This window comes from Aquarana catesbeiana, linkage group LG09 (genome assembly GCF_042186555.1).
Source record: "Aquarana catesbeiana isolate 2022-GZ linkage group LG09, ASM4218655v1, whole genome shotgun sequence".
NCBI lineage: Eukaryota > Metazoa > Chordata > Amphibia > Anura > Ranidae > Aquarana > Aquarana catesbeiana.
The window spans coordinates 122,818,323-122,843,181 of record NC_133332.1 but is presented as its reverse complement, the minus strand read 5'-3'; the positions used below and the strand labels follow the sequence as shown (position 1 = coordinate 122,843,181).

At 38.5% G+C, this 24,859-nt stretch overlaps 1 long non-coding RNA gene across 4 annotated transcripts in view; it reads left to right on the top strand.

The window, feature by feature from the left end:
* LOC141108046 (uncharacterized) overlaps positions 1–23,895 on the top strand; it is a 314,741-nt gene extending 290,846 nt beyond the window's left edge. For all 4 annotated transcript variants that reach the window (XR_012236002.1, XR_012236003.1, XR_012236000.1 and 1 more), the window contains 2 exons: positions 23,037–23,159; positions 23,284–23,895. This is a non-coding gene — a long non-coding RNA (uncharacterized lncRNA). The remainder of the gene's footprint in view (positions 1–23,036; positions 23,160–23,283) is intronic.
* The last annotated feature ends 964 nt before the right edge of the window (positions 23,896–24,859 follow it).

The window sequence follows — 24,859 nt, the reverse complement described above, 5'->3', positions numbered from 1 at the left end:
CAGGCTGTGGTAAGACCACAGCCTGGGGACATATGTCATTTGCTGCTGTTCCTGATCTCTCGGAGTCCTGGACCGGATTGTGCTCCCTATTAAATGGACTCCTCAGGCTCCCAATTTTGCCTGTCAAATAGTTGATGTGTGCCCTGGGGTACAAAGGCTTCGCTAATTTCACCAGTTTATCCAGCATTGCCTTCCTCTTTATTTTGTTATGACCCCTAATAAATATATCTTTTTTTCTTAAATCATTGGCTATGTGTTATAATTAAAAAAAGACAGTTTGTTTGTGAGTAGGCACATTTCAAAAAGACAATGTAAAATTAACAAGGGACACCAACACCAACCAATCTCCCTGAGGTTAAAAAATACAAGATAATAATGGTGTTGTGGTAACTTGACACACAAAACGAAACAAAATATTATGGAGATCACTAGAAAAATAATAAAAAATAGGAGATCTTGATTAAAAAAAAAGGAGATTACTATAAACAAAAATTAAAAACATTATTCTGGAGATTTGGCGAAAAAAAAAAAATATTCATGAGATCACAAGAAATAATAAAGAAATCAGTTTGTGAGAACTCTGTGTGAAGATCAGCAGCAAAACAACTTCATTACTCTAATTATTTTAGCATTATAAAGAAGAAGAGAAAGCGCTGCATTAAAAGATTAAAAAATGTGCAGCGTGACAAATGTGCTATCTCCATTATGAACACTAGTTGTACCAGACCGAGCGCTTCCGTCTCGTACTTGAGTCAGAGCATGCGTGGAATTTTGTGTGTTGGAATTGTGTACACACACTCGGAATTTACGACAACGGATTTTGTTGTCGGAAAATTTGAGAACCAGCTCTCAAATTTTTGTTGTCAGAAATTCCAACAAAAAATGTCCGATGGAGCTTACACACGGTCGGAATTTCCGACAACAAGCTTCCATCGAACATTTGTTGTCGGAAAATCCGATCGTGTGTACGCAGCATTAGACTTGTCATATAATCGTGCTCCTTTAAGACCCTCCTACCGTTAGCACAATCTGGCCACACCCAGCAACTGATGTGGCGTAGCACTTCATTACTGAAAATGTTTTTTGTGTGATGGGGGATGGTGTTAAAAAATATACATATATAAGTGGCTGAAGTGTATGGCATGGTTCTTTTTTGTTGCCCACAAGAGGACTGCCTTATGATTATACACACATGCCCACTGCATTCAAACGATGCCCCAGTTGCTTTCAGAATGATCAGACAAGAATACATGAAATACTTATCCCCAATAAACCGAAACACACTAATGCAAGGGCTGAAAAGCAAATAACATAAGCTGCCTGAACATACCTTTTCCAGCTCTCTCTTTGTGAAATCCACCAACAGGCCCTTCAATATTTCTGTGCAAGCTTTGGTTTTCTGAAAGTGCATGCTCCCACTGCTCCAATGTGGCAGAATTTTGGTCTGATGTTTGGCTACTTAGGTTTGGTGCACTGAATTCTGAGGGAAGAGGGAATGTAGCATGTTCCTGGAGGTATGGCCATATGCTTTGTAAAATGTACTATTCAGTGTTGACTTTGATGGGTGTGTTTCAGACTTATTGTCCTGCTGAATAGCAGGCTATAAGAATCATAGGACCTCTGAATAAAAGGTAGGAGTTTCAAGTGTATGTGTTCAATTGATGAGATTTTTCTGTCAAGTGTTTTTTTTATTCTTTATTTAAAAGTTTGCATCAGGTTGACAGAGTCAATTGCAAAACATAAACAATAATACATGAACAGAAAAGCATGCCTTCCCTCTGCCAGTATGGTCAATGCTAACAGTAAAGATTCTTTAAGCGGCAAAGAAACAGCAATAAACCACCGTTCTCTACAACTGTTATAAATGGAGGTAAACTAAATACAGAAAAGCAAGGTAATTAGGCTTGTCATGATAATAACTGGCTAGCCGCAGTTGCAGCGCTATTTTCAAGTATCCTCTGCTGCTGTTCAATAAGCTAAAGACTCAGCAGTTCGAGACAGGCCCAGTAGCAGAGATACAACTCGAGGCATGCCTAGGATGATCACTCTGACAGCACTGATGCACACCGCTTTTTCAAAAATAAGGAAGGAAAATTGTTACGTATGGGGGGAAGGGAACTAATCAAATGAGGGATAGGTGGGTGAAAGAGCAGGAGGGGAGAGGAAATCAAAGAAAAAAAAGGGGGGACAGGGTATGGGGGGGGGAGAATCCCTAAATGCGTGGTCAGGGAAGACCCAGTGTTCCTCAAACTTATCCCACAGGGCTAAGGTCAAATGTTCCATGTTTTGGATATAATTCACTATGGCAAGCTATTGGGCTACAGTTGGTAGGGCCTGCTGTTTCCACATGAGGGGGATACAGCATCTGGCTGCATTAAGCAAGTGTTTAAGTAAGGATTTGTGATATTTCTTTTTTGACATAGGTGTTAGATTCAAAAGGGCTGCCGCTGGATTATCAGTCAGGGAAATGTCTGTGAACTTATGAATAATTAAGAGAACTGGTTGCCAGAAAGGCTGTAGACCCAGAGCAATCCCAGAAGATATGTAATAGTGTGCACGGTTGCAATTTGCAAGGCCAACAGAGATTGCTCTCGTGTGGAAACAGTTTGGCCAAAGTTAAGGAGGTTTTGTACCAAGGGGTTATGATCTTATACGTTGTTTCTTGGTATCTGCTGCAAAAGCGATGATTTATGAGCAAAGAACAGGATACATTCATTTTGGCTGTCAATGAAGGTAGTTAGGTCTCTTAATCATTTGGCCAAAAATGGGGGGTCGGACTGAGAGCGTGCGTTGAGAAGAAACCAATATGAAGTGGAGAGGGATTTCAGGATGGGGCCTTCCCCTAGGCAGAGATCCTCAAATGTAATGGATGGTCTTCAGAATAAGGAAGGTTTGGGCAAGGAGCAGAGAAAATGCGAGAGTTACATGGCTCTCCAGCAATCTATAGAAGGGATAAGATGGTTATCAAGCAAGGCTGCACTAGTGATCCAGCTGTTTTCACATAGAAAATGTGTTTTTCTTAGGGGACCTTGTTTCATCAGGGTTGTGAAGATCCTATCTGTCAGTCCTGGTGAAATATCGGGGTGGCCAAGTATAGGCATCAATAGTGAAGGGAAGTTGTGTCATCCAATGAGTCTGTAGTACCTGTCTCTTTTATCGAGGTTGGGGCCAATGAGAGAGTGGACGTATAAGGCTTTTGTGGATTGCTTACCAGCCAAGGAAAGACCAGCGATGGGAGAGAGTGTAGTGGCTTGTTCCAAGGACATCCAGAGTTTTTGGGTGGCATGCCTACACCATTTCACCATTCTCATCATATGTACAGCTGGGCAGGGTCTGAAAAGCCCATCCCTCCTTGCAGCTTGGATTAAAGTCAAAGGGCTCTACTAATTTGAGGCACTTTACCATTCTAGACAAAATGTATAAATGCTGAGCAGACAGAATGGAAGTATGACTGCAGGATTTTTATTGGGAGGGCCTGCAACAAATATAGAAGACGGGGCATAATGTTCATTTTAAGAACATTACAGCGGCCAAGCCAAGACAGATCAGCAGCCAGAGTAGTCAAGATTAACTGAAAATTAAGCTTGTGAAGCAGACTGAGGTTGGAGGGTATTTTCATTGACAAGTATAGGATAGACTGGGTGGCCAGTGAAAGGGAAAATTCGGGTGCAAAATAGAGAGAATGGAATCCGAAATGGAAATGAAAGGGCCTCAGATTTTTGTAAGTTCACTTTAAAGTTATAAATGAGGTATGCAGTTCTCTTTAAAGGGAAGACAAGGAGGTGAACAGTTCAATAATATAGAAAAGAAGGTCATCAGCATAAGCGGTACCCTCATAGTGGTACAAGCCTAAGACCACGCCTCTGAAATTTTGATTTTGTCTGATATACTGTAGAAAAGGCTCCAAAGTAAATACAAACAGCAGGGGAGAGAGCACCATCCTTGCCTGGTACCATTACTTATTTGGAAAGAGCTTTATTCAAGATCGTTAATTCTAACAGTAACCAAGGGTGAAGAGTAAAGGGCCATTATCCAAGTTAAAACCAAGGTGGGCATACCAATTAGTTTGAGAGTTTCTGTTAAAAAGTTCAATCCACCCTGTCAAATGCTTTTTCAGCATCAGTGGACAAGAATAGCAAAGGAGTATAGGATTGTTTAGCCATGGAGATAATGTTGAGGGTACATATAGTGTTATCTCTCATCTATCTTGTTTGATTGAAACTGACTAAATAGAATGGTTACCTTACAGTCCCGTTCACGCTGCTTTTGCTTCTCTTCACTTCAAAATGATACCCAATATTGCTTTCTTGGTGTTTCAAAGCTTCTCCAAGCCTCCATAGAAGTCTATGACAATGCTCGCTTACAGCACATGAAGCTTTTTAGGGGCTTTTATGCACAGTTAGCTTCGCCTTGTTTTGAAAGTATTGCAGGTATGAGATATCCCAGAATGCACTGGGAAACCTACAAGCAAGCCAGAAAGACTTCATCAGCAGTCACTTTTGGTTTATGTGTATATATTCTGGAAGTGTCTGGTGCAAATGTCAAATCTGGTGGGCAGCATGAAGCAGCAGAAAGGTGAGTGGGGTCCGGACTGGAGCAGAGCAACTAGAAAATGGCACACATGGTGTGCAACAAGGGAACGCTATAACAGAAGGTGAGCAGGGACCAGAGAGAGAGGGCAGAGGATCAGCAGAGCTGGGGTGACCGGAACAGGAGAAACTAGCAGATATTACACATAATAAACAGTATGGGAGCAATATAGTGGGAAGTGAGTGGGGAACAGAAAGAGAGGAGGATAAATAAACCAGAGGATCAGCAAAACTGTGAGTTACTAATGAGTGGGGGATCAGCAGAGCTGGGATTTACTACTGGGTGGAGAGATAGCAAAGATAGATTTACTACTAAATGGGGCTTCAGCAGAGCTGGGGGTTACTACTGAGCTGGGGATCTGCTGAATGGGGGTACTAATAAGCTGGAGATCTGCTGATCAAGGGTACTAATAAGCTGGGGATCTGCTCAACGGGGCTGCTACTGACCCAGGGTTCTAATGGGCCCCTTAAAACAAATATAAAATCAACACACACAGGGCATTTGCCATGTTTTATTACAAAAATAGAAAGAAATACTGCGAGCCACCAATGTCTAGATGCTTAAAGTGGTTTAAATAACCCAAAGACTAATGGTATTAAACCTGTCACATGTATCGTGAAAGATAAATAAATTATCTAAAAGCTGCTAGCGTTGAACACGTCACTTATATCTTGCAAAGATAAATACATTAATTGAATATGCTGCGCTAAAAATTATATAGATTGTATTGTATACTAAAACTATGTAAAATTAATCAAATTAATATAACTAATAAATGAATATGATATACACACAAAACCAATTTAAACCAATTCAAAAGTGCCTCATGCATAACTGTGTTAAAAACCAAAAACATAAACAAATAATATATAGAAAAAGTGCTCCTGTGCAATATATAGTGTCCAAATATGTCATAAATGACAGTGCTGAATATAAACAACACTGCAGGGGATATGTGATACAGATCATAAGACAAATGTGCATATAAATCGCATCCAAATTGCATCCAACTGCGTCTCTAGTAACGTGATAAAAGTTTGTGAAATTCAGGAACAATAAAAAGTGTGATCCAAGATGTGCTGGGGTGTCTTCACTCAGGTGCCCCCCCTTAGGTAGTAAACGCTCACCTTGGAGCGTGCGACTTTGTGATTAAGCTAAGTCAAAGCACGCATGTGAACCACCACTGGGCTCTTTAAAATGTCAGGCTCCTGGGTTCCTCAGCATAGTTATCTGGGATATATGAAAGGAAAAACTCAATAGTGCAATGATGTTTTAAACAATTTATTTCACTAAAGCAAAGATCCTCACCTGGGGTACTCACATTTATCAGGTGCATCAGTGCACCATTCTATGATGAACATGTAGCAGATTATACCAGGGTGGTATCGGGATGATACGAGCGTCCTCCTTAGCTTACAGGATGTTTTGTCGTGCCGTCCTGACCCCTCCCCAACTAGTGTCGATACAGGGATATCGTATCTACTTCAGGGGGAAATAGCTTCAAAAAAGTATCACCAAAGTTTTAACGAAGCATTACAAAAGCATCAAAGACACATAAATAAAAGCATGTTGAAGTGGTAGGTGCTTTATTGTGTGTTAAAGTTGAGACAAGTGTAAATGAGCCCTAAGGGACAATCCCTTGATGGTGTAAACAAGTTCTTAGAGGGAATTTCCACTTTTGCAGCCAAATTTGGATAACACTCACACTTTTTTTGTTACATGATCTCCCTTATATAGCATAATTCAAAGGCTAAGTTGACCTTTTTTCATGCAGACTTTCACTTTTCATAATAAATAGAAGCCTTTTTATGCCTTTCTGCCCAAGCCATCCCAATGTACTTAACTTACCTAGTCCACAGCAGCAAAAATGTTTTCTGAACCCTGACTTCCTTTATCATCATGTAACCTTCCAGGAAATGTCATATTCCATCATGCACTGCCATACTGCATTGCAGAATCTCCCTCATTACTACACCACTTCTTTTTTATTTCAATCCACTTTCCTACTTCTTCCTTTAAGGTGGTCATATACTGTACAACCTCCCTTAGATCTACTATCAACTATGTAGTGCAAGGGTCTGCCTAATTTGATACAAATTGAATAGATTGTTTAGATCCTATTACAGAGTTTAGTATTAAATCTAAAGGAAATTGTACAGAGATTGCACAATCAAATTGAATAGTGTATGCCCAGCTTTATACATTATACATGGGAGGAAGACATTCAGCTATCACACATTTTTGGTGCGTTTTTCATATGCCATGCATGGGTAATGGCACCAAAAGCAACTAGGTGGGCAGGAGCAATCTCCTGGAGGAGGAGGGTGGGTGCAGGGTGTGTGTTGATGAGGTAACTTCTGAACTGCTTCCTCAGTTCACTTACAGTTTTCACATCCTAAATACTAGAATGAAATGGTGGAATTTTCTATAGAAGACACGGGAGGCTGAGGTTAATGTCTGTCCTATAATATAATGAGAGCTTTTTCTTTTCTGCAACAGAGGTACATTAATGCTATATTGGTAGAGAGGGAAGCTGGAATTTAGAAACAGTAGTTCTTCACTGCTATGCAAGAGGGGGTGGGAAGTTAATATTTGCCATAATTATTCCTGTCTGCACTGTGCTGGACAAGCTCATTATCAGTCATAAACTAGATTTGAACACTTTCAACAGTCACTGTCATGAACAAGAGTTAAAGATATATGTGCCACGCTTCTCCATTATATATTAAGTGGGAGTGTGTCCCTTTTTTGTGAGTGGGGACAGACTGAGTTTTAAGAGTAGCTTGTAGTCTGCCTGAGGCCTGCTCAAAACATACACAAAAACATAGAGAGACAAAAAATATTATTTTTAATTATTTTTTGGATATGCTGTGTGATTTGGAACACATAACAAAAATATAGTGGGGTTTTCTAAAGTGTGACTGCAAAAGTGGAATAAACTTTAAAAGGAAATATATATTTATTTATTTTTTATTAATTACAAGGTTATATTGCACCAACAATTTACACAGTGTTTTACATACTATACATTCCAGTAACTTACAATCTATGGTCCTTATGTCACATGCAAACATACATGCGCATAAATACTAGAAAGCCCTAATATAGTTGCTCTACAACTTACTTATTTTTATCATTGTAATGGAATTTGTACTATTTTGATTATGTGTGCATTATTTCGATTGATTAAAGTGGATGTAAACCCACTCCCATCTTTTTTAAAGTACTGCTATAGGGGTGATCTATAAGGATATACATGCCTCCTGCATGTATCCTTACCTTTCAAATGTCTCCCCTTTAGCTGTTTGAAGCCCCCAAAAATGTCGGATTCAGTGGGCGGGTCCGTTGTACGGCGCTCGGTGGGCGGAGTCATGACATCACCAGACTCCCCGCCCACCTGTACACTCGCGCCTGGCCGAGTGAAAAGTGCACACACAGGAGAAGAGGAGCACGCTCATGGCTCCTGTCACTGTCCAGTAACAGTCGGGGATGATCGGTGAGGCGGGGACAGCTGTGAGCACGGATCCCCCTGAGGAGGCAGAGAAGGAGAAGCAGCTGATCAAACGCCATGCAGGGAGATCGGTGCTCACGGCTGTCCCTCCGCTGCATCGATCACCTCCGACTGTCCCTTGTGTCCTCCTTCTCCAGCTCCTGACGTGTTCTCTCCACCACCAGCACCTCCTCTTCTTCTCTGGCCCCCTTCCTGTCCTTAAAAAAAAAAAAAATTTGGGTTTACATCCACTTTAACTAGCTGGTGTGTGTGCGAATATACATATATATATATATATGTATCTATATATGTGTCAATATGAATGTGTGTTCATATGTACTGTATACATACAGTATATATATATATATATATATATATATATATATATATATATATATACTTTTTTTATATGTATTTTTATATACTTTTATAGTACACATATTGTATATGCCACAAAGCTCATCTTTTTTTTATATTGTGTGAGTACCACTTATTCCGCTTTAAATATTTGAGGTTAGCACATTGGAGGTACCCCCCTACAACCTCCTTATGGTGTTACTTGTGCATATGTATGGATTTGGCTATTGTTTCACTGAAAATATAGCCCATTTAAGTGCATTTATTGATTATTTAATATTTTTCTTTATTATTACCATTATTTTTTTTTTTCTGGGATCCCCTTTGCATTAAGGGAGGTCCTCTTTTTGTGTGTAGTGCTGGGTGATGTGTGGTCTGGTAGTGTGCTCCTAGCCACAGGCATATATTTTGTTTAGAGACAGGGTTATTTACTGTTAGCCCCACCTGGTTATGATGCACTTCCGGCCTGCACTTCCGCCTTTGTGTTCCATGGTATGGAGGGTGCATTCCAGCTGCTCTTCCCTGACTGTGGGACTGGATTTTGGCTGCGGGATGACACGTTCAGTTTCAGATGAGCTACTGTGGATGCCAGCATTTAGTGTTGTAACAGATTGGCTCTTATACCATCAGTTTGAGCCGGAGCATATGCCCACATTTAATAATGTGCTGAGAAGATCATGCATTGTTTGCATGCATATGGGTGTGTTATGTGAGCTTTCAGTACGATGATGGATCTGAAAAAAGGTTCGCTCTTGTTTATTGTATTCATGTGCATTGCGGGGGGGGGGGTTTGTTTATTGGGAGTGGGTCTTGGAGGTGCGAACACTCAAATAGTGGCTCACTGCATGGTTGAGTTAGCTCTGAGGATGGGGGCCTGTCCCCCGAAATGTGTTAGCTCCTCTACTGTGTGACATTGAATGAGAATATCCATCCCTCCATCCCACCTGTTGGAGCTGTGTTTTTGTTAAGCCTGATTTTATCTGCGTTTGTCAGTATTACTTTGTTGTGTTTTTTAATACATGGTTATGGTGGAAATGCACTAGGCGTCTGCACCCTCTTGTGTGTGTTTTTACATAAATACTAGAACCTGTTTCCAATTATTTACCAGCATGTCTTTGGATCTATAGCCTTGTTTTTTTTTCCCCTTCATACATGCACCTGGACGGAGCTATTTTTACTTTTTACATGCTTTACTGCTCCTCTTCCTCAATTCAAGTCCATCGGTTTGCTCAGAATGACTAAAAATAATAGACTTTTAGAGGCATATTTATAATGAATCAAATCTGACTTTTGTCAAATATTCACTGGCAATGAATTAATCACTGTCATTAAAACACATGCACTTGGAAGATTCACCAGTAGAGTTAGGTAAACAGTTCCAGCCAAGCAAAATTTTGACCCAAACATCGCCTGTTCGCCCATTTGGCGAACACCAGATCTGCTGGGCTGCATGCTCGGATAAGGGTCTGGTCCAAATTTGGGGGGGACCCCACCCCCACCCCGTTTTTTTTAAAACATTTTTGTATTGCTGGCAACTGTATTAGATTATAAATGTCAGTTTTGCTGCAGCAGGTTTGATATATGGTACAGATGCACCACTTTACAGGGAGACTAAGGGGACCCCCCAAGCACTATATTTAAAATAATTTTTATTGTTTCACTTTAAGCATCATTAAAATCATTGCTCCTGTAAAAACAATCTTGTTAAATTAATTGTTTGCATTGATACATGTCCTCCAGGGCAGTACCCAACCCCAATACCCTTTTTATGGTCAATAACCTGCATATAAGCTTTCAAAATGGGCTCTTTTGATTTTTCAAGTTCGGGTCCCATAGACTTTAGTAGGGTTTGGGGTTCAGGTCCAAACTTTTGGGATGTTCGAGGGTTCTGGCGCCAAACGAACCGGGGGGTGTTTGACCCAACCCTATTCACCAGTAGTGAATGTTTGGTAATAGTCAGATTAATTACTTTATAAATATGGCCTTCAGTATTGCTCAATGCTTATCCTCTATTTCAGCAAAGATTCAAAAAGGGATACTTATGCCTGACATACAGAGAGCCACTAGAAGAAAAAGTTGAAGATTTTCTTATATTTTACAGAATAATGAAAATATAAGCCATTAACACACAAAACTGAAAAATGAAAGTTACGTCAAAAGTTTAAAGATAACCTAAATTTGTACTTTAGGTTTTTTTAAGTAGTTATGTTTTTACCCCAACCTGTTTAATAAACACAGATATTATTGCTTTATTTGAATTTTTAAAAAAATAATTTATTAAGTTCAATATAAATCAAAAAGAATACCACTATTTGTTTAGTTGACATCTGCTGACAAACTTTATTTTATCTTGCATGAAAGACTAGAGGATTCTGATGTTTAATTAGAGTGACACATGCTTCTCCCTGTTTATAGACTGCAATACACTTTTTTAGGGAAGGAAGGTGGAGACAACTTACATATTCTCTCTAAATTTCAATATGCAGTACCCCATCCAGTTTTGAAGACTCAAAGGCTTATCTGAAAGCTTTTGAAATGTTAAACTTTATTCCTTCTTCTGAAGAACGTTTGATTTTAGTCTTTCAAGAATATTTAACCTTTTAAGTGCTGTCATTGGAGTACTACATTATATTATGTTAATCATAATGATAAAAATAAATATTTCAGAGCAAGTAGCTGAAACAACAGATGATAAATATGACTCAGAATCCACAATTTCTTATCATGGTCTTTTCTTCTCATCATTGATCTACCCCACCTACCTTTTAAACTTAAAAGAAAGTAACACGTCGAGAAGACTTTGTGGCCAAACTTGCTTGTGAAAGACAGCAGTAGGATATTGCAAGGCAGGAAGAAAAGACTTGAACAGCTTTGAAAACATACACGTTTTATATACTGAGGTAGCCAATAAAAAGTATTTTATTTAACTATAACTTTTTCCTGCTACTGTTGATTAATGCATTAAAAATACTCTTCTGCTAGGTATGTAGTGGTTGCATATTATTTTGAAATCTCTAAGGTGATTCTGTATGCATCATCATTTATAGTTATTGTTACCGACATATCTATGGGTTGATGGTGGCTAACCATGCATGCATGATCCAGTTACTAAAATATCATTGTACATGCATTTTTGCCTCAAGTGAACATGCATGTTTTGGCCCATGGATGACAGAAAGGGGAGAACCTGAGTCCTATATCAAGGGGAAACATAGGTATCGTTCAGGGAAATCTGTCTTGTTTTTGATCACTTATTCCTGAGAGTGCTTGGCCATGTTCAGCTGTAAGATGCTGGGGAGTGCACACATGCTGAATTATGTTCATCTTCCACCCCACTAAAATATGTAAAAATACTCTGCTGAAAGGGATGCAGTGGTTTTATATTATTCTGGAACCTTTTATATTGTGTTGGAACCTTAACAGTGTAATTCAGATGGATTAGTATTTATAGACCTGACTTAGGAACCCTACAACACAAGTATTCATTAAAGGTATTATTTTTGTTAATATATATCTACTCCATAGCTCTCCATATCTTAAATAAAGGGCTAGGGTTCCACAGCAAAATCTCTAATTACTAAACTGCAAAAAAAAAAAAAAACTCCCTCATTAGAAGACTACTAATGCAGTAGTAGTTTAGTATATCTATAAATTTAATATATATATGTGTTTTTTATTCTCTGACCAACCTTTTGCGGGGCGTAGCTTGAAGATGGCCCTCTGATATGCCAGTAAGAGAAAAAAAATATGTTTTGAATTACCAAAACTTTAAACCACATATGAAATGCATGTATGAATTTGACCCATTAGTTAACAAATTGTTTTAGAATTTACATATTATATAGCTTTTTGCAACGCAAATATAGCTACGCACATTATTTGCTGTGCCAGGAGAGTTTTTGGTCTATTGGCCTTACAACAGTACTACGAGTCACAATACATTATTTTATATCACAATTTTGAGGTATAAATACATATGAATAGGGAAGAAGTATTCATGCTTAAGTAAAAAAAATGACTTGGTGATGCTTTGATCTATTTTGGGGTCAGAATAGTGAAAAAGTGACTAGCAAAGTTGCCTTGCTTGACTTGGGTCCTTTTCATCAGGGAATTATCTATGTTTTCTCCTAAAACCAAAAATATAAATACTTACCAGCTTCTGATCAACCTAACCAAATTGCATATGTGCACATGCTTTTATGATGGTTAGATGACCATCATAAAACATGAACGTTAATCTACGTAAGATATATATATATATATATATATATATATATATATATATATATATATATATATACACACACACACACACAAAATAAAAAAAAAAAAAATATATATATATATATATATATATATATATATATATATATGAAGTAAATAAGAATAATTTAACTAAAAGCTAATCAACTGATTAGTGTGCTTTAGGCTTAATTTAAAAGCTCCTTGCTCCCTAAGAGAAACCCAAATAATTTAGGAAGACTCTACTATCACAGGGTGATGCTATAAGGGCTATAAAGCAATAGTTATAGACACTTAGGGGGTTATTTACGAAAGGCAAATCCACTTTGCACTACAAGTGCACTGAAAAGTGCAGTCATAGATCTGAAGGGGACATGCAGGGAAAATAAAAAAACAGCATTTTATCTTGCACATGATTGGATGATAAAATCAGCAGAGCTTCCCTTCATTTCAGATCTACCCCTCAGATCTACAGCGACTGCACTTCTAAGTGCAAAGTGGATTTGCCTTTCATAAATAACCCGCTTAGTTACCTTGCTTTAACCCAACTGACAGATTTATTTAGTAGAAAAGGTCATTAAGAAAGATGCATTGACCTCTGTTACACTAGCTCCCTCTCTATCTCTGCAGAAATAAAGTGGTTAAAGTATATTTTTCTTCCACAACAAAAATGGTTTCCTACTAATGTAATAGTACCATAGATTTGACGAAAATACACAGTGTCCTCATCCCGTCCTCTGGTCTCAGTAATAACTGCCAAGCGAAGTGCAAGTATACACTACAATACTCAGCTATCAGCATGCTCACTCAACAAATTGAGGAGGAAGGAGGTAGAATTGCTCCTTGTTTCACAGTGCTTAAGAATACTTCTACCAAAGTCACATAAAACAATGCAGAAAAAAAAACAGTGCTGTAAGATAAATAACTGTTGAAAGCTTTCAAAATACTTATTAATAGATGATTTTATGCTTTCCAGAACAACTACTGTAGACCACTGATAAAGTTTCAGTTTAAAGATTTATCAATTGAAAAACATTATTCACATAAATTATATTTTAGCTACTCTGAACCCAGTATAATAAAATACCAGTATGATCTTGCAGAGGGGTAATACAATTTGCCCAAATATATGTAATACATTACATGAATCATAGTAAATGGATATTTAGGATAGTTTAAATGCCTGTCTATTGTTTTGATAGATTTCTTGGGATCCTTGCAGTGGCCAATCCGTGCATTTATTGATATTGTGTGGTCACCAAAAGCTATTTATAGATCACCCTTGACACTACTTGTTCAGTTTTTTTTTTCTGAATCTTGATTTCTCACAGTAAGACCACTTCTATGTTCTGCCATTTTAATGGAATGTTTTATACATGTTGTTAGGTAAAATGGTAGACCAAAGTCTCCGAAAATAGACAGTAAAATGGAGCATAAAATTAACTTTGGCATTATTGCTTGCTAGTTGTTTCATGTTTTGATCAGTGTGTTCATATACAGAGACCAGCCTCAACAGATATCCCCTGACTATGATTCTATGGGGAAGAATCAATCGAATGACCTGACCACTGACCTTTTCAGCCAATCACTACTGTTTTCCTCCAGCAAAACCAGGCAGCAATGAGGTCCAACAGTGTTGCATTTCCTTCCTCCAAAGTTCTAAACATGCTTATTGGGCCAATCTGAGCATGCATTTTTGTGGAAAGATCTATGTCATTAACATTTTTGCCATGCCTGTCTCATCAGCATGCAATATCTGTAGATAGATTTATTCTAACAGAGATTTTATGCTTGTAATCAAGTTCTGAACCAAAGACTTGCATTGAAAGACAGATGCAGTCACAGCATATGTATAGTTGAAACTTTTTAGTTTGGATAGAGTAGGGAAGTTTTAAAAGCCCTGTCAGTTTTCTTCTTTTTTTTTTTTTTGCATTCTGTGTCCCAGAAATGCAATAGGATTCCCCCCAAAAATCCCTTTTATTCTAACAACAACTGCAATAAAGTGGGTTTCCAATCATTTACTGTTCCAACTGCAAAGACAACCAGAATAAATACAGAGGGTATGTAGGTCTCTACCTAGAAGGGACACATATAACAATAAATACTTGACAAGGGTTCTTTCCCTCCCCTACTCTATCCACATTTTTTTTTAAAGTAGTGGCAATACATATATTTTAAGAGTAGCCATGTAACAGAATGCAGAGATTGCATATGTAACAAGAAAATATGGATGCCTCCATGTAAATATATGTGTACAAACTAAACACAAAAACAGGATCTTGAGAGACATTCAAAGATAAGACTTTTTTGATGAGGCTTTTAGCATTCAGATACACATCTTGTCCAGTTATAAAGATTCATGCCTTTGAAGTCCCCCCCCCCCCCCCATCTTTTCTATGTTCCCACTTTGAATGCACCTCTGACAAGCACGGGCAGTGTGTTAAGAGATAGGAGGAGACTGCCAGAGAACAGAGAATCTTTACAGTGGTGGATCTTCAGAGAGTTGTAATGGAGATTACATTTTTTATAATAGTATTCTAATCACTATCCAGGTAAAACTAAATTCATTTGGCAGGAGTGCTTGCTAAAAAAATCTTTTTTTTTTGGTTTGAGATGTTACAATTTTGATTATCAGCAGTTTACATGACAACATTTCAGATACAAAATGAATGTATTTCAGGTTAACATCTGTTCTGTTAAGACTGTATAGTAATTGCATATGAACTATTTAGTTACATAGTGAGATTGAAAAAAAAAAAAATCCATTCAGTTAAACCAGTAGAAAAATAAAAGAATACACAAATAAATTGAACATGTGCATATTCAGACCCCTAACCCTGTCCCACAGATGATCCAGAAGAAAGAAAACATATTTATGCACAGGTTATGGCCTGTAGGTTAAGCATATTAAAATCAATAGCTTCACTGCAAACACAGCAAAAGTGTTGGAAAAGTGTTTTGTAGGTTTTGGCTGGTTGCACATGCAAAACAACGTGAAAGATGACATATAACCTTTCCCCTTACAGATGGATCTCAGTGCTAGAAGTCACACTGAGATTTGTGATTGAAAATGTTTAGGCTGCACTTAGCATGGTAGTCTGTGGTCCTGAAACAGCATGGACCACAGGAGTTTAAGTAAAATGCTTGACTTTTCATTTACATTCTGGCCAAAGAGAAGGTAAAATATATGGGCACACAGAAATATACAGTATGTATATAGCAGACGATCATACGTAAAAATATTTCTGATGCCAATCTGTCTGATCCAAACATGATGTATGCTTTGAGAAACATGTTAATGGCTACATGGAAAAAGCTGGCATAATGGAAATTAAACCTATAAAATAATATGGTTTTCTAGCAGAGTACAGGGAACAAGAGGAGAGGATACTTACTACAGTCAACTATCATATGGTAACATTTTCTTTATGTATCTGTATGAAATAAACGTATTTGTTACCAAAACTAAATACAAAGAATAGCAATTTGGCATTAATGTAACAACTAATGGAAATTAAAAGTAGGTGATGATATTCTATTAAGGAGACAATGTGGTTGATTTACTAAGGCTGGGTTCACACTGGTCCGACAAACGCTCCGACATTGGGAGCTAATGTCGCATGACGTGTGAAATTCAATGTTTCCCTATGGGAGCCGTCCTAACTGGTCCGACACAAGTCGTTCCGACTTTAGAAATGCTCCCTGTACTTCTTTGGTCCGACTTTGATCCTACTTCAGCCCATAGGCTATCATTGATGTCTCGCCGTTTTGCATGATCCAACTTCAGCATGCGACTTGTGCTCAGATGATCTTGAGGGGGAACTCTGCGCCAAATTTTAAATAAAAAACCGGCATGGGTTCCCCCTCCAAGAGCATACCAGGCCCTTGGGTCTGGTATGGACCTTAAGGGGAACCCCCTACACCGAAAAAACGGCGTGGGGGTCCCCCCAAATCCATACCAGACCCTTATCCGAGCATGCAGCCCAGCCGGTCAGGAATGGGGGTGGGGACGAGCGAGCACCCCCCCTCCTGAAACGTACCAGGCCACATGCCCTCAACATGGGGGGTGGGTGCTTTAGGGCAAGGGGCGCCCCGCGGGCCCCCCACCCCAAAGCACCTTGTCCCCATGTTGATGAGGACAAGGGCCTCTTCCCGACAACCCCGGCCATTGGTTGTCGGGGTCTGCAGGCGGGGGGCTTATCGGAATCCAGGAGCCCCCTTTAATAAGAGGGCCCCCAGATCCCGGTCCCCCACCCTATGTGAATGAGTATGGGGTACATGGTACCTGGTAAATGAGTATGGGGTACATGGTAAATTACTTTAAAAACCTGTGTACTGTGTTTTTTCATTGACACTTTTTTCCCTAGGTGAATGGGTAGAGGTACTATGTACCCCATACTCATTTACAAATGGTGGGGGGCCAGGATCTGGGGGCACCCTTATTAAAGGGGACACCCCCGAATTCCGATAAGCCTCCCGCCTGCAGACCCCGACAACCAACGGCCAGGGTTGTCGGTAAGAGGCCCCTGTCCTCATCAACATGGGGACAAGGTGCTTTGGGGTGGGGGGGCCGCAGGGCGCCCACCTGCCCCAAAGCACCCACCTCCCCATGTTGAGGGCATGCAGCCTGGTACGGTTCAGGAGGGGGGGTGCTCGCTTGTCCCCACCCCCATTCCTGACCAGCCGGGCTGCGTGCTCGGATAAGGGTCTGGTATGGATTTGGGGGGACCTCCACGCCGCCTTTTCGGCATAAGGGGGTTCTCCTTAAGGTCCATACCAGACCCAAGGGCCTGGTATGCTCTTGGAGGGGGAACCCATGCCGTTTTTTTATTTAAAATTTGGTGCGGAGTTCCCCCTCAAGATTCATACCAAACACAGTGCCGGGCATTGGTGGGGATCCAAGTCGCATCCCCATTCGTTGAAAGTCGGACGCATGCAGTCTTCATGTCGCAGGGCAAAGTCGGATCCAAAGTAGGACAGCTGTCGTGTCGCACCTGTGTGAACCCAGCCTAAAACTGGAGAGTGGCAACTCTGTTGCAGCTGTGCATGGTAGCCAATCAGCTTCTAACTACAGGTTGTTGAGTTAAGCTTTGACAAAAAAACCTAGAAGCTGATTGGCTTCTATGCAGAGCTGCACCACATTTTGCACTTTCCAGTTTTAGTAAATCAACCCCAATGCATGGCTCCTAAATGTAAGAACAGTAAAAATAAAGTTTATTTTTTAAAAATGTCAGGTTTTTAACAGTGTTTGTTCTATCAAAGCTGCAGTTGAAACTGCTAATGTTCCTCATTTCCCTCTCATTAACCACTTGCCAACCGCCCACCATCATTATATGGTGGCTGTTTGAAGAGGAATACCATTGTTATGGCAGCAGCTAACCTGTAGAAATTTTTAAACGTCCCCTATGGAGATTTTTAAGGGTCAAAGTTTGTCGCCATTCCACGAGCGGGCGCAATTTTGAAGCACGATATGTTGGGTATCAATTTACTCGGTGTAACATTATCTTTCACAATATAAAAAAATTGATTGGGCTAACTTTACTGTTGTCTTATTTTTTATTTTAAAAAAATGTATTTTTTCCCAAGAGGTTGCGCTTGTGAGACTGCTTCGCAAATATGGTGTGACATAAAGTATAAAGTATGACCGCCATTTTATTCTCTAGGGTGTTTGAAAAAAATATATATAATGTTTGGGGGTTCTAAGAAATTTTCTAGCAAAAAAATTATTTTAACTCGTAAACACCAAATCCTAAAATGAGGCTTGGTCCTTAAATGGATAACATACTGATTATACTTAAAACCTTTCTGTTTTGATACCCTTTATAGTCCAAGTGACATAAACTCTGTGCTTCTCTTAACAATGCAAGAAGATCATGGCTGGGGGGGGGGCAGCAGGGTGCTGTACATATTTTTCTGAGAACATCACAGCACCCTGCCTCAGGGCTTCTCCCAAAAGCCCTAAGCCTGATGCAAGTAGTGGGTTGGTTCTTGCAAGGAGTTATGTAAATGTAAAAATGCCTTAATGGGTGAATGTCAGTTGAGAGAAGTGGGCATTCCTGCGCAGGCTTTATTTGCATTCATACCACCTTAGGTAAAGCCAGCATGTGATGACGAGCCACCATGATTGAAAGGACCAATATCCAAAAAATGAAAGTGGGAGGCAAGAGATAGTAAGGCTGGGGAGGAAATGGCTAGACTATGCCGAATGTCGTCCAGCCAAGAAATGAGGCAGGCCCTATCTGATTTGCTTCAGCTTCTAATGCACACTGTGAGAAGCTCATTCTGCAGTGGAATCAGAAAAAGTGATTTCAGTGCAGGAGAGGAGCCTGTACAACTGTCCAAGAATGAATGTAAGGCTAGAGATCAGCTTTAAATTCATTTGAGAAAGCAGGCTAATATGCTAGACTGATGATGTAATTAGTAGTGGAAAGCCACTGTTCACTTAAATTAGAATCTCTGAAATATCTATGGGGACCTGGTTGTGGGAGGATCCAAAATGGATCAAAATCCATCTATATTTTTTAACGCTGTGTGCTTAAAAAGTTTGGTGAATGGTCTAATATCTCAATGGCAACATGGACTAGGTGTGCGCATGCATATGGCTGTTCAGAGACATGTTGAGAATTGCCACCTGGCGTTGAGTACACATGACCGTCAAGGTAAACCTGCTGTGGGCAGTCGAACATAGTCAGTGTGAGAGGTAGGTTCACAGTGCAATGGAGCAATAAGTGAACATCAAGTTTTGCTACAAATTGGGGAAAATGGTAACGGAGACGCATTAAATGTTGGTACAAGCGTATGGGATGGAAGCTGTTAGCAGAAAATGTGTTTATGAAAATGGTTCAAATGAGAAGGAAATGACTGAGGATGAGCCACGTTTGCGTCGGCCGTCAACAAGCAGAACCCCAGACATGATCGTGCGAGTGTGACAAATGCTGGCATGAGATCATGAGGAATTGGGCATTAGCAAGAACATGGTGCATGTGTGACCAGGATCCATCCTTTCTGCAAACCATCATCACATGGGGATGAGTCCTGGTGCTACCAGTTCGATCCGGAATCCAATTGGCAAGCGATGGAATGGCGTTCACCGTTTTCTCCGTGACCCAAAAAGTCCAAAGTCAAAACAATGTTGATCGCCTTCTTTGTTTTGTGAACATCGCAGCAATCCAAGAATGTGTGACAGTGGTTCTGTGATCGACTCCTAAAGAGGCCTTTTCTGTCAGTTTTCAGAAGCTTTATAAACATTGCCAAAAGTGTGTTGTGAAGGATTGTGATTATTTTGAAGGCCAATAAAGGTAATTTGTTTGTATCTTCTGCTTTGTTTGTTTTCTGATACCATTCACCAGACTTTTTAGACACATTTCGTATGATCAACTTGGCTTGGCAATATTTTCATGTGAGATATTTAAATAACCAATGGTTCTATCTATTTCTCTACCTATCTATCTACTTTTTTTAAGTCAAAGATTCAACAGAGAGAGTGTCAGAATGGATGCAATATTTTCAACCTTCGTTGGAAAACTAGGCACCTCCATACTGGAGGTGCCTTCTAAAAAATAAAAATTTAAATCTGCACTTCTAAAACCTGGCCACACATACTTCTGCCCAAATCCAGCCTGTGATAAGAACTGTGTGTAATAACCTCAGACCCACTGTGAATTTATCCCTGGCTATCGCTAACAGCAGATTTTGCATACATATAGAGAAGGGACTGCCACTTAAAAGGGCAGCCATACATGGATCAAAATGTGGCTGGTTCGGCAGGGACCAGATGAATTTTGATCAATGTATGGGCAGGGTAGTTGTACAGAAATCCATCTACTGATCGGATGCTGTACAACCAGCCCATTAGGTAATTTCCAAATGATCAGTGGGTTATATTCAGCAGCTCTACTCGGTGTATTCTGATGGCGGGGAAATCTGCCCACTGTCAGAATGCAAAAGCTCGGCAATAGCTCAGCAGGAGTGATTCCTCCATGCAACTCAAATGTGTGGATGGGGAAATCAGGTCATTTTTTTTTTTGTTCAAATCCCCCAAACAATCTTCTTCCTGCAAGTTATGAGCATAATGTCCTAGTACGCATAGCATACTAGCATATTATGAAAGACTTACCTTAAAATTAAGCCCTGCAGCGGTGTGCTGTCACCACTTACAGGACTTCCATCGACACCTGGTCTTCCTTCCGGGTTCCGGGTTCGAATCACCGAGCCACGGTGATGTCACTCCCTTGCATGTGTGCAGGAGTCACGGCTGTGGCACAGCTCTCTCAATGGAGGGCCCTCCATTGAGAGTGCAGTGTGCATGCGCCTCTGATGTCACTAGGGCTACTAAAGTAAATATCCCCTTAACGGTGCACATTTAGGAGATATTTACTGTACCTACAGGTTAGCCTTATTATAGGTTTATCTGTGGGTATAACTAAATAAAATTTCTTTTTTACCACTTTAATGTATGGCCAGCTTTAGAATTTTAAAAATATGAGTGTTATCTGCATTCACTGCAAATAAATAGAATTAACCCAGATATGGCTTGATTGCCATAAATTATGCTAAAATCTGTGCTATTGCTTGTAAATAGCAAAACACGCATGTAGTCACCTTTAGATAAAGCTCTAAATGAAGCCAATTTTCTGGCAAAAAAAATGAATAATTTATTTAAACCTCAAAGTGTCAGTACTACCTGCTAGAGATATTTTCCCACAACCATCAATCCAATTCAGACTTGCATGTAATGTCTGAATCTGATCGGTGGCTGTAGGCAGCCATCCTCTAATTATTTAAAACTACGCAACTTAACTTTATTGTGGTGTAGAATCAAAGAGTGTTTCTTGAAAAGTTATATTTTCTATATGTCCTAGGTGACATACCTCTACGACACCCAAACTAACTCAAACTTGGAAGCAGGCAGCCACATCTATATAGGCATAGCTAAACCATAGAGGTTTACATGTTTAACATATACACTCAACAAACAGATTGGGAAGGAGATAGTAGAAATGATAGCACAGAAATTGTATGCATCTACAAAAGTTATCTGAATTTTTTTTTATGATATATGCATCTTTTAAGCTGAGGTTATTTAATTAATATCATTATTATGGAGAAAGCATAATCTAATCACATCACTTTTAGATATCACAACTATCTAAGTTATACTACATGCTATGTAGTATGTGGTTGAAAAAAATTGTTGTTAATGTTGTTGTTGTAACATTGTTGTTAATCTTGTTAAAAACTGTTACTAAAATTTTGAGACAGAAGGATATTAAAATAAATTAAATATTAAATTCAGTGTTAACTACTAAAATATAACAAAATTGCTTTCAAATTATTACACCAAAAACAGGTTCCTCATGCAACTTAGAGTTATTGAGACTGATTTACCAACGGGATTGAGAATATTTACACAATAAATTGTGTAAATATTCACTTTATTTGTCCAATTACACGCAGATAAAATAGATATTTGATTTTCGCATGATTAAAAATGTTAGATAATCATCACACAATTAACTGTGTGAACATTTTCAGCTCCATTAGCAAACCAGCCTTATTTATACAGATTTTTAAACTTAATTTTGTATTATTTTGTAAAACAGCAAACACCATGTCAAAATAATATTTTGCTTTCACTCAACATAGAGTATTTCTACTTTTTAATACCTATAGCGTTTTACTCCTAATTAAATGATATTGAAAAGAATCGTATGTGCACCAGTATTTATACTGATATTTTGTATATTGTAATATTTATTGTCCTCTGTTTACCATATAGATAAAAAAATAGTTGTGTTAAAATCTGAATCCTCCAATCAAAATGCAACTGTTTCAATCCTTTCTTTTTATATTACTTTGCATGAGTTGCAAACTCTAATTTCTTTTCATCAAGGTCAAAATAAAGATCTTAATTTTTTTGAAAAACTTATTTCTATAACAGTGGGATGGTTTGTTAATAATTTCATTCACACAAAAAAAAAAAAAACTAAAACTGTATAAAAATGTTTCTTTTTGTTAATATTGTTACCTGTTTTGTTTTGTTTTGCCACAAGTAGAAATATATTGTTTTTGTATTATTTTTTGGCTTAGAAGCATGAATCTTCTAAAACAAGAAAAAAGGAAGACATTATGTTAGGAGAACTCTTCTAGAGCCACTGACCCTCCCTGTCTTCATACTTTATGAAGATGCCTCATAAACATTATTGTAAAGGATTTAATTGCATTATATAGGATCACAATTAGTCGTTATTTCCTTTAAGACAATAAGAAATGCTTTGTAATGAAGTGTTCTTCATATCTAATTCTAAGTCATTCCTGAAGTATTCACTTATTTTTATTTTAACCCTTTATTTTCCAGCTATTACCCCCTGGAATGTGCTCCAAAGAATCATAGCAATTATGAAAAATGCCATTTCTCTTTATGGATTACAGCTATTATAAAACCATCTGCCACTTCTTGACTACCATATGTAAAAGAGAGGTCTGTAACTATATTGTCTTCTTCTAATGTTCATGTTTAAAGCAGATACACTGTTCTTGCTACAGGAAATCTCAGACAGCACTGTTAATAGGCATTTTATTATGCTATATATTTTTTTTTCCAGGTGTAAATGAACACATCATTAAAAACCTAGAATCAGCAGCAAAGAGAGAGAGCATCTCACACTAAGCATAGTAAGCCCAACCTCCTGACTCACATTTTGCATATGCAATCACATCACAAGCAACACACACGCTGTGCACAATGGGACAAAAAGCAAGCAAGCGATGGAAGCTGAGAGAGGGAGAGGGAGAGGGAGAGAGATAGAGAGAGAGAGAATTGACAGAGAAAGCGAGAGATGCAACCTGCAGTATGTTGATGGGGCTATCCAGGTTCAGCTACATGTCTTGGTTTGCAGCTTCTGACAATCCCACTGTAGATGAGGGGGAGATGTCCTCACCATCTCTGTTATTGTTCCCTCTCTGTAATGTGAATGTCAATTCTGTATCCAGTTCTAAAGCACCAGTGTAAATAAGGAGCTGTATTCAGCTTACACTGCACTTGGGATATGTGGATCACGCCTTTTTTTCTTTGCTGCTGCTTCATGCAAACTTTAATCCACAGGGGTCTAATCCTCGAAAAGCAGACATTTCAGACTGAAAGAGCGAAGCTCCATTAATTAGAAAGTGCGCCAGTTGTAGCCAAATGCCATTATATTAGTATGCAAAGCTCACAGTCAGTTAATCTCTACAAATCGTTTGTTTCCTTAATTGCCCTCTAAGGGCAAAAGTGAAAAACAGAAGAACAGTAATATATATATATATATATATATATATATATATATATATATATATATATATATATATATATATATATATATATATATATATATATATATATATATATATATATTATGAGACAACTTCATAAGATAATTTTAAATTTGGTGAAATATGATGGTATTTCTTTAAAGCATAGCAGATTATTACTTTTTGCTGCATTTAGGTTTGCTTCGGTGTTCTACATAAATAGATAAGGAACTGGACACATACAGTATAGAGATAGATAGATAGATAGATAGATAGATAGATAGATAGATAGATAGATAGATAGATAGATAGATAGATAGATAGATAGATAGATAGATAGATACTCTTGATCATGACAATTCTAACTTTATTGGCAACAGGACAAGCAAGAAAGAGACATAGACATCATATAAAATATATGTAACATCTGGGATAACTACATAAAAACTACATGAATGTAGTTTTATGTTGTATATAGCACAAATGCTTCATAGTACATTAGCATATCCAAATAAACATAGTATTTTAAAAATGTGATTTTTTTTATGTATAGAATTAATTCTTTTATCATCCATTTGACAGACCCTGTGCCACAGCCTATGCTCTGAAGAACCTCATTAAATGGTATATTGGAGCTATGGGACATCACTTAATTACAATCTGTAATAATAAACATGTTCATAAAACTCAATGTGTGTCATTTTCTTGATTGCTCCACAACATGTGTAATAAAGATTACTTGTGGTTTTCTTCATTGTGCATTAGAGACATTTATATTTAATACATCAGCAATTCTGAAGCACTGAGTGAAATAGTTTTAATGTTCTTTATTGCTTAAAATGTTGAGGCATGATGTAAAAAAAAAAAACACACAGTGGGGTTGATTTACTA